We start from the raw sequence: 15075 nt of genomic DNA, 5'->3' as shown, positions 1-15075 counted from the left end.
CAGTTAATTAAGGGCCGTTTAGACTAGGGAATGGGAGGGGCAGGAAACTTAGAACGGGCCAGGCTCAACTGTTTAAACACTGTAGTGGAGAATAACATATTTGGACATAAATCGATTATAAGCTTCAAAAATATAAAATTGGTTCAGAATAGTATGAAGAACATCAGAACTAGAATGAGGATGCAGAAATGCATCCTATAAATGCAGAAAGTATTAAGAAAAAAATAAATGAACTGGAATCATATGCAAGTACGTATAAGTATGATTATAATACCAATAGCTAAAGCCAAGGGATGATGATGAATATAGTATTAATGGATGTACTTTATTTAGGAAAGATAATAAAGGTGGGGGAGTAGCCATATACATGAGAGAGTTTAAATGAGTCTGCTTATCATAGATGAATTGAGACTTACTGAAGATATCTGGGTGAGAATTGTAAGCTACAAGGATGAAGGAATAACTTAGGGTGTATGTTATAGACCCCCTAATGCTGATAGTGATTTTAATAAACAACTCAATCAGAATATTAAAAAAGCAAGTTCTGAGGGTGATGTTATAGTTATGGCTGACTGGCCCTGTGGCTCAGAAGGTAGGGAAAGGAAGAGGATGGCAGCAGTGACAGCTAGGGGGTCAGACAGGTGGTTCTGTGGAGGCAGGAAAGTAACACAGATGGTAGTTTGCCTCCCAGGTGCCAAGGTCCGGGATGTTGCTGATCACGTCCACGATATCCTGAAGTGGGAAGGAGAACAGCCAGAGGTCGTAGTACATATCGGTACCAATGACATGGGTAGGAAAAGGGAAGAGGTCCTGAAAACAGACTACAAGGAGTTAGCAAAGAAGTTGAGAAGCAGGACCTCAAAAGTAGTAATCTTGGGATTACTGCCTGTGCCATGCGACAGTGAGAATAGGAAAAGAATGAGGTTGAGGATAAATGCATGGCTGAGGGATTGGAGCAGGGGGCAGGGATTCAGATTTCTGGATCAATGAGACCTCATTTGGCGGAGGAGTGACCAGTACAAAAAGGACAGGTTGCACTTGAATCCCAGCGGGACCAATATCCTGGCAGGAAGGTTTGCAAAGGCTATTGGGGGGAGCTTAAACTAGAATTGCTGGGGGCTGGGAACCGAACTGAAGAGATGGGGGAAGAGACGGTTGGCTCACAATTTGAGAAAGTTTGGACACAGTGTGAGAGGGAGGACAGGCAGGTCATAGACAAGGGACGCGCTCAGACCAATGGTTTCAGATGTGTCTATTTTAATGCAAGGCGTATTATGAACAAAGCCGATGAGTGTGGATCAGTAATTGGAGTAATAATGATGTGGCCATTACAGAGATTTGGATGGGTTGGGCCAGGAATGGTTACTTCAAATGTCAGGCTTTAGATGTTTCAGAAAGGACAGGGAGGGAGGCAAAAGAGGTGGGGCATGGCCCAGTTATGTTGATCGGAAATGGTGTCACGGCTGCAGAACAGGAGGAAGTCATGGTGGGATTGTCTGTGGAGACTCTGTGGGTGGAAGTTAGGAACAGGAAGGGGTCAATAACTCTACTGGGTGTTTTTTATATACCACCCAATAGTAACAGGGACATCTAGAAGTAGATAGGGAGACAAATTCTGGAAAGGTGTAATAATAACAGGGTTGTTGTGATAGGAGATTTTAATTTCCCAAATATCAGTTGACATTTCCCTCAAGCAAGGGGTTTAGACGGGGTGGAGTTTGTTAGGTGTTTTCAGGAAGGCTTCTTGTCACAATAGCTAGATAAGCCTAGAAGAGGGTAGGCTGTACTTGATCTGATATTGGGAGATGAACCTGGTCAGGTGTCAGATCTCTCAGTGGGAGAGAATTTTGGAGATAGTGATCACATTCTATCTCCTTTACCATAGCATTGGAGAGCAATAGGAACGACAAGAGAAGAAAGTGTTTACATGGATTAAGGGGAAATATGAAGCTATCAGGCAGGAACTTGGAAGCATAAACTGGAAACAGATGTTCTCAGGGAAACTTACGGAAGAAATGTCACTAACTTTCTAGGGATATTTGCACGGAGTTCTGCATAGGTACATTCTGATGACACAGGTAAAGGATGGTAAGGTCCAGGAACCGTGGTGTTCAAAGGCTGTTATAAATCTAGTCAAGAAGAAAAAGTTCAAAAAGTAGGTCGTGATAGAGATGTAGAAGATTATATGTCTAGCAGGAAGGAGCTTAAGAATGAAATTAAGAGAATCAGAAGGGGCAATGAGAAGGCCTTGGTGGACAGGATTAAGGAAAATCCCAAGGAATAAACCAAAAATGTGAAGAGCAAGAAGATAAGATGTGAGAGAATAGGACAGTGGAAAAGTATGTATGGAACTGGAGGAGATAGCAGAGGGATTTATTGAATATTTTGCTTCAGTATTCACTACGGAAAAGGAACTTGGCGATTGTAGGGATGACTTACAGTGGACTGAAAAGGAAGAGGATGCACTGGGGCTTCTGGAAAGCATCAAGTTGGATAAGTTAATGGAACCAGACGGGATGTACCCCAGGCTACTGTGGGAGGCGATGGAGGAGATTGCTGAGCCTCTGGTGATAATCTTTGCATCATCAATGGGGACAGGAGAGGTTCCAGAGGATTGGAAGAGGATGCACTGGAAAGCATCAAGTTGGATAAGTCACCAGGACTGGACGATTTTACCCCAGGCTGCTGCGGGAGGTGATGGAGGAGATTGCTGAGCCACTGGTGATGATCTTTGCTCATCAATGGGGATGGAGGATTGGAGGTTTGCAGATTTTGTTCCCTTGTTCAAGAAAGGGAGTAGAGATGGTCCTGGAAATTATAGGCCTGTGAGTCTTACCTCAGTGGTTGGTAAGTTGATGGGGAGGCTCCTGAGAAGCAGGATTTGTGAAAATTTGGAGAAGCATAATATGATTAGGAATAGTCAGCATGGCTTTGCCAGATTTTTTGAAGATGTGACTAAACACATTGATGAAAGTAGAGCAGTTGATGTAATGTATATGAATTTCAGCAAAGTGTTTGATAAGGTACCCCATGCAAGGCTTATTGAGAAAGTAAGGAGGCATGGGATCCAAGAGGACATTGCTTTCTGGATCCAGAACTGCCTTGCTCATAGAAGGCAAAGAATGGTTATAGACGGGTGATATTCTACATGGAGGTCAGTGACCAGTGGAGTGCCTCAGGGATCTGTTCTAGAACCCTTACTCTTCGTGATTTTTATAAATGATCTCGATGAGGAAGCCAAGGGATGGGTGAGTAAATTTGCTGATGACACAAAGGTTGGGGGTGTTGTGGATTGTGTGGAGGGCTGTCAGAGGTTACAGCGGGACATTGATAGGATGCAAAACTGGGCTGGGAAGTGGTAGATGGAGTTCAATCTAGGTAAGTGTGAAGTGGTTCATTTTGGTAGGTCAAAAATGACGGCAGAAAATAGTATTAATGGTAAGACTCTTGGCAGTGTGGAGGATCAGAGGGATCTTGGGGTCTGAGTCCATAGGACCCTCAAAGCTGCTGCGCAGGTTGACTATGTGGTTAAGAAGGCGTACGGTGTATTGGCCTTGATCAATCATGGGACTGAGTTTAAGAGCCAAGAGGTAATGTTGCAGCTATATAGAACCCTGGTCAGACCCCACTTGGAGTGCTGTGCTCAGTTATGGTCACCTCACTACAGGAAGGTTGCAGAGGAGATTTACAAGGATGTTGCCTGGATCTGGGGAGCATACCTTATGAGAAAGGGTTGAGAGAACTCAGCCTTTTCTCCTTGGAGTGACGGAGGGTGAGAGGTGACCTGATAGAGTTGTATAAGATGATGAGAGGCATTGATCATGTGGATAGTCAGAGGCTTTTTCCCAGGGCTGAGATGGCTGATGTGAAAGGGCTTGGAAGTAGGTACAGAGGAGATGTAAGGGTTAAGATTATAACCCTTACATTAACCAGTTATAGTGAGAGGATCATTTTCACGCCTAGAAGATGTTAAAAGTTGGGTTCAGCAGGGATCGGTATTAGAGCTGCTGCTTCCTTTAATTTACATTCATGACTTGGATAAACACTTGACAAATAAACTAGTAAAGTTTGTCGATGACACAAAATTAGTGGGATGGTCTGATAACATTCTGGCAGCAGGATCAATGCATTTAGATCTAAACAGAATCCAAATGTGGGCAGAAAAATGGCAGATGAAATTTAATGCAAATGTAAAATATTACATAGGAAGTAGAAATATTAGATGTAAATATACAATGGGGGAGGGGGATCTTGAGTTAGAAAGTGCACTGTTGAGAAGGGTTTGGATGTCCTGGTAAACTCATCACTGTCAACATCTGGACAATGCACAGAAGCGATTAGGAAGGTTAACAGAATGTTGAGCTATATAATGTGCTCAGAGGAGTTGAAGTCTAGAGGTATTCTTGTTAAGTTGTATAATGCACTTGTGAAGCCACACCGCATACTGTGTACATTTTTGGCATTAATATTGTATGAGGGATGTAAAGACACTGGAGAGAGTTTAGAGAAGGGTGACTAGACTCATTCCAGATCAGCAGGGTATGAGCTATGAAGAAATGTTGAAATAATTAAATCTTTTTAGCATAAGTAGACATAGAATGAAGAGGAGACATGATAGAAGTGTTCAAAATATATAATTTGGGATGTAAGTAAGATCAATGCCAGCCGCTACTTTAAAATTAATCTATCAATGAGGACAGGGGGCCATAGATGGAGATTGGTTAAAGGGAGATTTCAGACTAACATCAGGAAACATTTCTTTACACAGTGAGTTGTGGACATATTGAACAAACTACCTAGTTGTGTCATCGAGATTTCTACTTTAGATCTTATAGTTATTTCAACACACATTGTGAATAGGGATTTGGCAAACTTTGTTGGGCCAAATAGTCTGCTCTTGTCAAAAATTTTCAAATATTCAATGTTCAACACAATACTCAAAGTGTGACATCATCAGTGCCATGTGCAACCACACCATGGCCTCTCAATGTGTACACTCAATGCCCAAGACTGTATAAGGCACTGGAAATACCACACTAAGTGTATTGTGATCAGTTGTTGTCATTGGCGAGGGTCCAGAGGAGCTTCATGGGAATGAACCCAGGAATGCAAGAGTTAATGAATAACGAACATTTCATTGCTCTGGGCCTGTACTACCTGGAGTTTAGAATGGGGATCTCATTGAAACCTATTGAAAGTTTAAAGGCCCAGATAGAGTGGACGTGGACAGTATGTTTCCTATAGTTGGGGAGTCTAGGACCAGAGGGCACAGCTTTAGAACAGAAGGAAATGAAGAAGGATTTCTTTAGCCAGAGGATAGTTGTGGAGGATCTTGGCCAATGGGGCTCAGGTAAATATCTTTGCAAGACTATAGAATTTTGTGTCTGCATTGCTTAGTGCCTGGAGCAGCAGAATATCGTAGAGCTGCTCTCTACTCTACTGCTCTAGACATAAGATAAAGTGGTGTTGCCTTTTAGTTTCTGCTGTAGATATGAGATTGTGTGGTATGCAGCTGCACACCACGAAGCTACATGACTTGGGTGTTCATCCCTCGAGCTTCCTTAAGACAATACCAAATATGGAACTGTTGAACAAACCATACCACTAGAATTAGCCATAAAGGGGACACGCGTACTGATCGTAAGCAGAGTCCCCAATATCCCACTGTTCACTGTGAAGGCCCTCCCTTGATTTGACTTTCCAAAGTGCAAAACTTCACACTTCTCCATATTAAACTCCATATGCCATTCCTTGGCCCATTTACTCAGCTGATCAAGATCACTCTGTAATTTTTCATAACCATGGTCATTCTCCACTATACCAACTACTTTTGTGCTATTTATAAACCAACTAATCATTTTCATCCAGATCAATGACAAACAGCAGTGGGCTCAGCAGCAATCCTTGGGGAACACCACTAGTTATGATCCTCAGTCCGAGAATCAACCTTCCATCATCACTCTTAGATTCCTATTGATTGTGTATCCAATTATCTACATTTCCATGGATTCCATGTGATGTAACTTTCTGGAGAAGCCAGCGTGTGGAACCTTATGAAAGGCCTGACTGAGGTCCATATAAACCCCATCTGCTGCTCTGCCCTCATCAAATGATCAACTCATCAAAATATTTTTGTTATGTAAAGTTTTGGAATACGTGATCTCCCGTACACAAAACCATACTGAGGACACCTAATCAACCTCTGTCCTTCCAAAAAAACTTCCCTGTAACTTACCCACACAGATATTAGGCTCACTGGTCTTTATTTCCCAGGTTTTCCTTTGCCACCCATCTTAAGTCAAGGCATAATGTTGCCCACTCTCCAGTCTTCTAGCATTTCCAACTTGGCTATGATATAAGATGCCGCAGATACCATAGCCAGGTCTCCCATTATTTCTTTACTAACCTCCCACAGAGTTCTTGGAGATACCTGGTCACACTCTGAAGACTTATCACCTTCATCCTTAGCATATCCAGAAAATATTCACCCTGTGCTTACTCTTACTTCACATATAAGTAAAATGCAAGAAAAATACGAAGTTATCTCAAGTGCCCCTTTTGCCCACCTGATTTCCTTGTGGAGTACACTCCTGCATCCCCTCTTCCACTTGAGGGATTCACTTGATCCAGCTGCTCCAGGCTTCCATTTTCCTGGCCAAGACATAATGTCCATCATCATCAAGACTCCTTCCTTCTACCAGTCTTGTCCTTCACTACAACAAGAACGTTCAGACCTTGAGCTCCCTCACTTTCAAAAATCACTAACTCACCTCTGGTCCCTTTGCCTACAATTAACTCCAATCAATCTCTCTGAGCTCCAATCTTACACTATCAAAGTTCCGAGTATTGTGTGCATGAATATGTGGATGTATTGGTTGTTAGTGGAAATAACACATTTTACTGCATGTTTCAATGCACAAGTGATAAATAAATCTAAATGTAAAATTCATCTCGCTCCAATTTCGAACGTGAACCTGTGAACCTGATCTGTCCCCATCAATAACCAGATGAAAAATACTAAGCGTGGATCGGGACAGCTGCTTTCTGGCTGAGGTATACTTGGTAAGTGGGATACCTTCAAAAGTGAACTTTTGAGAGTACAAACCTGACAGAATAAAAGACAAGCATAAAAGGTTTAGATAATGTTGGTTTTGTAGAGATGTTGTGGCCCTGGTTTAGAAAAAAAAGGATGTGCAGAGCAAATGAGATGCTTGAGGAAAATAAGAAATGCAAGAGAACAACTATGAAAGAAAACTTTAGGAAGGAATTTAACAAGATCCCGCATGGGAAGTTGGTCATGAAATTTCAGTTGTTTAGCATTCAAGATGAGATAGTAAATTGGATTGGACATTGGCTTAGTGGGAGATGCCAGAGTGGTAGTAGATGGTTGCCTCTGTGACTAGTGGAGTGCCCCAGGGATCGATGCTGGGTCTGTTGTTGTTTCTCATCTGGATGATAATGTGGTTAGCTGGATCAGCAAATTTGGGGATGACTGCAAGATTGGGGCTGTAGAGCACAGTGAGGTGACTATCAGAGCCTACAGTGCGATCCGGACCAGCTAGAAAAATGGGATGAAATATTGCAGATGGAATTTAATGCAGACAAATGTGAGGTGTTGCATTTAAACAACCTTACACAAAGATTCTAGGAACACAGGTCTATAATCCATTGAAAGTAGTGTATAGGTAGATAGGGTCGTAAAGAAAGCTTTTGGCACATTGGCCTTCATTGATCAAAGTAGTAAGTACAGGAGTTGGGATATTATGTTGAAGTTGTAAAAGACATTGGTGAGGCCTCATTTGGAGTATTGTGTGCAGTTTTGATCACCTGCCTACAGGAAAGATGTAAACAAGGTGCAAACAGTACAGGGAAAATTTATAAGGATGTTGCCGGGACTGGAGGATCTGAGTTATAAGGAAAGATTAAATAGGTGAGGACTTTATTCCTTGGATTGTAGAAGACTGAGGGGAGATTTGATAGAGATATTGTGGCGACCTACTTTCTACGCAAGGGATCAGACTTGCAAAATAGCATGCGCGTCAGCAGAGAGGGCTGCCCCAAAATGGCGCTGGGCCTTCTTCTTCACCAGCAAAGGGAGAAAGCCCGCACGTGGGAAGAGACTTTTGTAATGTAGTTCAGATGGTGAGGGCAGAAATGGAACTGCATAAAAGCTAGTGCCGCAAAGTTTGAATAAACTAGTCTTGAGTGCAACTTACAGACTGCATGTCTTTATTTCTAGCTCTGTGTATAGCACATTGCTACAATATACAAAATTATGAGGAGCATAGATCGGGTAAAGGCAAACAGGCTTTTTCCACTGAGGTTGGGTGAGACTACAACTGGAGGTCATAACTTAAGGTGAAGTGTTTCAGGGGAACTTCCTCACTCAGGGTGATGAGAAGGTGAAACGAGTTGCCAGTGCAGATGGTGGATGTGATTTTGATTTCAACATTTAAGAGAAGTTTGGATCGGTACATGGATGGTACGGGTTTGGAGGGCTATGGTTCGGGTGCATGTCAATGGGACTGGGATGGCACAGACTAGATCGGTTATTTCTGTGCTGTAGTTTTCTTTGACTCCTGCATGAATATATGTAACAAATTTCACCCATCTCAGTTCTTAACTATGTGGCAGTCCCAGTAGATATTAGGGAAGATTACATCCCTGACTATGACAACTGTATTATTCGTACATCTCTCCACACTCTCCCTGTATATTTGTTTTTTTTAAATTCTGCTCACCATTTGGAAGACCTATAGTACAATCCCAACAATGTAAATCATCCTCTTCTTATTTCTCAGCTCCACCCAGAAACATTTACTGGATAATCCTTCAGGAGATTCATCTCAGACTGTTGCCATGAAAACCTCAGATGAAAAAGGAAATTCTTGTTCGGGGCCTTCAAGGAGTGAGAAACAAAAACAGAACACCAGTGAGTTTACATCTTCATGCTGTCATTGAGACCTTGCTTTAAAAAGATTTAACAAGACCAAAAATATTTTTAACCTTCCTTTCAGATTTTTCAAAGGATTACTGCTTTCACCACCCAAAGATAGATAAGAGGTTGGTTCCCTTTATAGTGACATTTGATCCCAACTGGAGAGAGTGATATGTGATGAGTTCTTTAACCTCTTTCACTTCGGCAGCTAATACTCTCCCTCACTGGTCTTTGGCAGGAATATGGAGACTTTGTGGAACTACCTTGTGAACTACTGTCCTCCCAGGTGCTGTGTGGACAGTATAAACATCCTGTTGTTCAGCATGCTGAGGCCTGAGGAACCATCTGTCATCAATGCATTCTTTTCAGCTCTGGATATACATTCACTGACTGAAACTGATGTCCCGACAGAAGATATTCCAAATTCTCTGGCACCACAGGTATAATTGATTATTGTTCTATTGTTCCTTTAATATAAACTCACAAATTGAATATGTCCTGGCCAGACTGCCCATTCTGTTTCCCTGATATACCTGAGTGTTCACATCAGAGGCAGAGAACAGTCCAATTAACATCACTCCAGTCTATTGGTTGGAAAGTGCCTCAAGAGGTCCTGAGACTGGGAAAGTTGCCAGTTAAATACAAGTCCCTGATATCAGTGAACAATCAGCTGGGATTCATGGGGTCTGACTGGGTGAGGACAGCAGGTTTCACTCACAAATGGACAGAACTGGATGGGTTGGATATTAACACTAAACAACAGTCTCACACTCACTCGAACAAAGATAGAACAAAGAGCAAAGAGGACAGCACAGAAACAGGCCCTTTGGCCCACAATGTTGTGCCAAACCAATTAAATCAGTAATCAAACAGCCAACTAAACTCATGGCTTCTGCCTACACGATGTCCATATTCTTCCATTTTCCTCACATTCATGTCTATCTAAATGTGTCCAATTTATCTGCCTCTACCACCACCACAGCTCATTACAGCACGTGCCCTCAAATCCAGGTAAAGATCTTCTCCACCCTGTCCAAGGCCATGATGTTCTTCCTATAATGGGGCAACCAGAACTGTATGCAATACTTTAAATGTGGCCAATTCGAGTTTTATAAAGCTGAAACTTCACCTTCTGACATTTGAACTCAATGTCTCCCTGTGTAGCCACTTTCAGGGAGCTATGAACTTGGACACCAGGATATCTCTGCTCATCAACACTATTGAGGGTCTTGCCTTTAACCGTTCAGTGACTCTTTACATTTGACCTACCAACATGCAACACTTTACATTTGGCCGGGTTAAACTCCATCTGCCATTTCTCTGCCCATTTCTGTAAGTGATCTACATCCTGTTCTATTCTTTGCCAATCATTGACACTATCCATAGCACCACCAATTTTCGTATCATCTGTAATCTTACTCACCCACTATTCTATATTTTCATCCAGGTCATTTACATACATCACAAATAGCAGAGGTCCAAGTGCAGATCCCTACAGAACACTACTCATCACATTCGTCCAGCAAGAAGAAGTCCATTTGACTACCACCCTCTTTCTTCACTGGGCGAGCCAGTCCTGAATCCAAATGGGCAATTCAACATGAATTCCATGCATCTTAGTCATCTGGATGAGCCTCACATGAGGGACCTTGTCAAACATCATACTAAAATCCATGTAGACAACATTCAAAATACAGTTATTACCAAAGAGATCTTGCAGTACACAATCCTGAGATTTGTCTTCCCACAGACAGCTACGAAACAAAGAAAACCATGTAATATATTCAAAGAAAAACATCAAACCCCCAATGTGCAAAAAAATACTGGGCAAACAACAACAAAAAATGGGTGAAAAACACAAAAGAGTCCAAGCAGATTCAGTACAGTACAGCTCACAGTTCAGTTCAATCCAGCACTGTGTCATTTGTTATCTCCAGGCTGCCCCAATCAAAAATCATCCAAAATAGGTGCAAAAAAAAGGAGCAACCAGAAACCAGAAAGACATCATAACATGAACTAGAGTCAAAACCACAAACACCGTCAACTAAACTTTCCCAAGACCCAGGACTCCAGCACCATCCTCCGGCATGGTCGAGCGTGATGGAGAGAGAGATCATTCGAATGTAGAGACCTTCCTCTGTGAGTAGTGAGTGAGATGCAGGGAGAGACCATTCGAATGTAGAGACCTTCCTCTGTGAGTAGTGAGTGAGATGCAGGGAGAGACCATTCGAATGTAGAGACCTTCCTCTGTGAGTAGTGAGTGAGATGCAGGGAGAGACCATTCGAATGTAGAGACCTTCCTCAGTGAGTAGTGAGTGAGATGCAGGGAGAGACCATTCGAATGTAGAGACCTTCCTCTGTGAGTAGTGAGTGAGATGCAGGGAGAGACCATTCGAATGTAGAGACCTTCCTCTGTGAGTAGTGAGTGAGATGCAGGGAGAGGCACTCAGACACAGAGACATTCCTCTGGGAGTAGTGAGTGAGAGGCAGAGAGAGACACAGTCATACACACTTTCCAATGGCGGCAGCAAGCGAGAGGCTGGTCGACGATGCTGAGCACCCACTCGCCTTGACGATTTCAATCTTGCTCGATACCTTAATCGGTGAGATCAGCGCGAAATGGAATTAAACATGGGTTTGCACCCTGTCTCCAGTCTTCTTCACCTCGAGGCTGCACACTTCACTTGAAACCTCACTGAATGCCCTTGGAGACAGCAAAGCACCAGATCACTGAATTGGCTTGAAAACACATCACCAAACTGTAGTTCACGGTTCCAACAGGAGCAGACCAACATTTGAAGGAAAAAGAAGATGCAAAGGAAGTAGCTTCATGAAACATCTGGAGGACGGTGCCCTCGGTCGCATTGTTCACTGGGGCCATCGACCGTCATCAAGCATGCTTGTCACCTCATCAAAATCCTCAATCAAGTTGGTAAGAAATGACTCACTGATCAACAGTATAGTTTCCAAGATTACCCCAGGTACAACTGGAACAACATTAGCAACTTACCAGTGTTCTAAGACCTCACCTGTGGCTGAAGAGAACATGAAGATATTGGTCAAGGCCCCAGTAATTTCTTATCTCTCTCAATACCCTGGGGTATGTGCCATGGTGCCCTAGTGACTTATCCAGCTTTGTGCTCTTTATTGGATCCAACACTACCTCTTCCTTTACTTTGAAACGACCTCACATTTTAATACACTCGACACTGACGTCCCTCTTTAAACACCCTCCATATTTCAGAAGTGGACTAGTGCAAAAACAGCTGTGGAAATTTCCCCTGCTCCAATTTAATACTCTCCCACAGGCCCATACATATCCTTATCTATAGATATCTTAAGGTGTTGTGATCATTGTTTCCTAACTGTTCATTTACTGGCAGGTCAATCACCTGGTCAGGATCATTACTGAACTCTGGGGCCCAGTACAAGTCCCTCATCTTACTAGACTATCTACATATTTATTTAAGAAACTCCTGGATGTACCTAACCAATTCTGTGCCCCTCTAAGCCTCTTACACTAAGAAGGTCCCAGTTTATATAAGGGAATTGAAATTCCCATGACAACAGCACCATTGTTTTTACACCTTCCCCTAATCTGCCTGCATATCAGGTCGTCAATGTCCTGGAGGCTATTGGGTGTCTGTAGTACAATCCAAGCGGAGTGATTGCACCCTTTCTCTTTCTGAGTTCTACCCATACAGACCCAATGGACAAGGCCATCATTATGTTCTCTCTGAGGGGAGATGTGACATTGTCCTTGATTAATAGTACAACAACCACAACCTTACCTCACTCTCTATCTTTACTAAAATATTGAAACACTGGGACATTGAGCACCCATTGCTGTCCCTCTCTCAACCAAGTCTTTATAGTGGGCACAACACCAGATTTCCATATACTGATCCATGCTCTGTTCATCACTTTACCATAATACTCCTAGCATTAAAATACACACACTTCAAATTATCTGTCCTGTTGCAACTATTACCTTGTTCCTTCATCTCCTTCCCTCCACATTCTGACCTGGTGCTCTGGTACTCATTCTCATGCCAAACTAGCTTATACCCTCTCAAGGAGCACAAGCAAATCTCCTGGCCCAAATATTGCTTCCCCTCCAGTTCAGCTGCAACCCATCCCTCTTGTACATCACCTCTGCCCAGACGAGGCTCCAATGATCCAAAAACTTGAAACCCCGCCCCCTGCACCAGTTCCTCAGCCACTCATTCGCCTGTACTGTCATCCTATTTAGCGTGTGACACTGGGAGTAATTTGCCTCAGACATCTTGTTCTTCAGCCTCTTCGCTAACTCAATATCCAGAGCACAGGACCTCTTCCCTCTTTCTACCTATCTCACTGGTAACAGCTTGCACCAAGATCTGGCAGCTCACCCACCCCTTTGAGAATATTCCGCAGCTGATCTCAGACATCTTGGACCCCAGCACTGGAAGGCGATACACCATCCCGGCATCTCTTTTGAGACCACAGAAAGTCCTAGGCATCTCCCGAACTATAAAGTTCAAAGTAAATGTTATTATTAAAGTACACATATGTCACATTATACAACCCCGAGATTCATTTTCTTGTGGGCATACTTATAAAACCTACAGTATAATAACCATAACAGACTCAATGAAAGACCGTCCAACTAGGCCCTTTAGCCAAAGTGCAGAAGACAACAAACAGCAAATACAAAACAAAGAAACATAATAATAATAATGAATAACGAGAACATGAGATGATGAGTCCTTGAAAGTTGAGTCATTGCTTGTGGAAACATCAAGAGAAGTTGAATGAAGTTATCTGCTTGGGTTCAAGAACCTGATGGTTGAGGAGTAGTAACATAGAAACATAGAAAACCTACAGCACAACACAGGCCCTTCAGCCCACAAAGCTGTGCCGAACATTTCCTTACCTTAGAAATTACGGAGAGTTACCCATAGCCCTCTATTTTTCCAAGCTCCATGTACCCATCCAGGAGTCTCTTAAAAGACCCTATCGTATTCACCTAAAAACTTACTCCTGACATCTCCTCTGTCCCTACTTCCAAGCACTTTAAAACTGTGTCCTCTCATGCTAGTCATTCCAGCCCTGGGAAAAAGCCTCTGACTATCCACATGATCAATGCCTCTCATCATCTTTACACCTCTATCAGCATCCTCTGTCTCTCCAAGGAGAAAAGGCCGAGTTCCCTCAACCTGTTCTCATAAGGCATCCAGGCAAAATCCAGGCAAAATCCTTGTAAATCTCCTCTGCACCCTTTCTATGGCTTCCACATCCTTCCTGTAGTGATGCAACCAGAATTGAGCACAGTACTCCAAGTGGGATCTGACCAGGGTCATATATAGCTGCAACATTATCTCTCGCCTCGTAAACCCAATCCCATGATTGACGAAGGCCAATGTATGCCTTCTTAACCACACAGTCAACCTGCGCAGCAGCTTTGAGCGTCCAATGGACTCGGACTTAAAGATACGACTGATCCTCCACATTTCCAAGAGTCTTATCATTAATGCCAGATTCTGCCATCATATTTGACCTACCAAAATGAACCACCTCACACTTATCTGGGTTGAACTCCATTTGCCACTTCTCGGCCCAGTTCTGCATCCTATCAATATCCTGCTGCAACCTCTGACAGCCCTCCGCACTATCCACAACACCTCCAACCTTTGTGTCAAATTTACTAACCCATCCCTCCACTTCTTCAACCAGATCATTTATAAAAATCATGAAGAGTAAGGGTCCCAGAACAGATCCCTGAGGCTCTCCACTCGTCATCTACTGCCCTGCAGATTATGACCCATCTGCAACCACTGTTTGCCTTCTGTGGGTAAGCCAGTTCTGGATCCACAAAACAATGTCCGCTTGGATCCCATGCCTCCTTACTTTCCCAATAAGCCTTGCAACCTTTGGTACCTTATCAGATGCCTTGCTGAAATCCACATACCCTACATCTACTGCTCTACCTTCATCAATGTGCTTAGTGACATCCTAAAAAAAAACTCAATCAGGCTCATAAGGCATGATCTGCCTTTGACAAAGCTGTGCTACTATTCCTAATCATATTATGCCTCTCAAATGTTCATAAATCCTACCTGTCAGGATCTTCTCCATCAACGTACCAACCACTGAAG

This window comes from Hypanus sabinus, chromosome 1 (genome assembly GCF_030144855.1).
Source record: "Hypanus sabinus isolate sHypSab1 chromosome 1, sHypSab1.hap1, whole genome shotgun sequence".
Taxonomy (NCBI): Eukaryota; Metazoa; Chordata; class Chondrichthyes; order Myliobatiformes; family Dasyatidae; genus Hypanus; species Hypanus sabinus.
The sequence above is the reverse complement of the archived record's forward strand: the minus strand, read 5'-3'. Positions refer to the sequence as shown.